The sequence below is a fragment of the Pseudorasbora parva genome, chromosome 3, assembly GCF_024679245.1.
Source record: "Pseudorasbora parva isolate DD20220531a chromosome 3, ASM2467924v1, whole genome shotgun sequence".
NCBI classification, from domain to species: Eukaryota; Metazoa; Chordata; class Actinopteri; order Cypriniformes; family Gobionidae; genus Pseudorasbora; species Pseudorasbora parva.
In genome coordinates, this window is record NC_090174.1 from 54,807,133 (window position 1) to 54,809,514 (window position 2,382).

Here is a 2,382-nt window from a genome sequence, read left to right on the forward strand (position 1 = left end):
TGCCTTTTTACTGTGGTGGTGATATAGGCAAAACGTTTAATCTAAATGTGTCATGCTCTAAGTTTTTTTTTTTTGCTTTTTTAAAATATATATATTTTTTAATTATATGCAAGACAAGTGTTGATTTGAGAGGCTAAAGCATTGGGTTAACTCACTGTAGGACGCTGACTTAGTCGTCACTTTAAAAAAAAAAAAACAACTCTAATTTAACAAAGGAAAAAATGCTCCAAACATTTTTATAATTTAACTTGATAAAGAAACGAAACAAAATATAACTACTTTTGAAAAGTTAAAAGCTTTAAAGATTTGAGCTTCTTCGTCTGCAAATATTTTTTTTTTCACAAAAGAGAGTAACAAAAGTTACAAACTCATTTAAATTTCAGTAATTTTAATTGCGTAATTTAAAAAAAAAGGTAATAGTAAAAATGCTAAAAGTAATGGAATTACAGTAACGTGTTACTTTATAGCGTGTTACTCCCAACACAATGTGCGTTTCATTTCTGACTCGCGCTGTAAGAGGTAGACCAATCGCAACAGAATGGTCCATCTGACCAATCAGAGCAGAGTAGGCTCTTGGACAGGAGGGGCTTAGAAAGACTGAGGCTACGTTTACATGTGGGTGGCTATTTTCATAAACGGAATTTTCAACCTCTCCCATTTCAAAAATAAAATTGTGCACACGTACCTGTGTATATATCCCATCAAGAGCATGCCAAACCTGTAGGTGGCGGTGTAACGAGAAGCTCAAGCCCACGTAAGCCAATCAGAATCCCGGCTGGGCTGACGGTGACACGGACTGATTCTTCATGTTGGAGGAAAAAGTTATTGACTTCTTCTCAACTTCTCAAAGTTATTGAGAAATTATCCACTCTGGCCGGAGTTTTTAGAAAGATTTGTTTTTAGAGGCGATTTCGCCGTTTGCGTGTAAACGAAGGGCGCAAACGAAGGGAAATGTCTCCGTTTTTCAAAATAACCATATAGGTGTAAATGGGGCCTAAGGGTGTGCTCACATCAGGCACGGTTGCCTCGTACCGTGCCCGAGCGTGATCGTGCGAAAACGGCAGATCATGAAAATAAATTTCTAGTCCAGGCTGTGCAGGGGACATGAGGACTTGTCATACTCCTCCCACAGATAAACAATGTCAAATGTCATGGTTGATGTTTATTATAATCTGATACCGCAACAAAGTAATCCAAAGTTTTTCGGCCCATTTCACCACAGAGAGTTTTTCTAACTTGGGGCAATATAGCAGGATTCGCTCAGTGTCTAAAACTGAAGAAAGAGCCGGTTCCAACCGTATTCCTGCAAGCAGTAAGTAGTGATTTTATCCACTTCTTGACTGTTGAACCCATTTCTGATTCAAGTAGCTCACGTAACAGTTTGTCAAATGACAAAGGTTAATGTTATTTCCTGCCAGTGTTGTCATAAAATACCACAGTAGATACGTATGTCGATCCCTTTTGATGGATTGAAATCCAAATAAGCCTATATTTCATCATTAACACATAACTCAGAAACTAACTGTTTACTACTACTGTTTAGTTGCTTACAGATCGCTCACTTGAGCCTTGTAGCTAACGTCACCTTCTCCACAATCTAATTTGAAACGATAGTCATTTGACAAGGCTTCAAATCAGTTCAACTTTTAAATCAGTACTCTACTGTCAGTTTACACGTAAAATGTTTACGCGCTACCCAGTTCAGTTTGTTATTCAAAGTTGAGAAGCTATCATTATAAAATCATTGCCATGACAGATGGTAGATGTGTTAGCTGTCATTGAGCAGCAGTGGGGTAAAACAGCCAATCAGAGCAGAACTGATCATTAATATTCATGACCCTTCCAAATAAGGCAAAAACAGAGGGACATCCTAGGGACATTTTCTAGGGTTGTAAATGGACCTGTAAAACCGTATCTGGGACAATTTTTGACCTTAAATAAGCCACATACCCTTTATTTAGATATTAGAGAACAATTTAAAATATTGTTTCAAATCATTCTAGGGCACCTTTAAACAAACCGTTTTAAGACTCTGATAAATGTGCTGATGAGCTATGTATATTATGAGAAAATGAAAGTGTTTTTTGACCTTGGATGCATGTAAGCCTATTGTAGTAGACCTCTAAAACTAAATTAGGAACCTTTAAAATGAATAGGGGTGCTGTGATTTATATTTTATGGATTTATTTACTATTCGATCATCCACAAAGAAAAATAAAATGCTCAAGGTTAAGCAACATCAAACCTTTTCAGGATTCCTTTCAGCAACGTTGGAACATCAGTCACACGTTTTGCAGCACTTCAGTATTGCTGTACGGCCGAACCGTAAGCATTTCTGCTGGAGGAGGTAGCGTATAACTGTGTATATTTCCTGCACACATG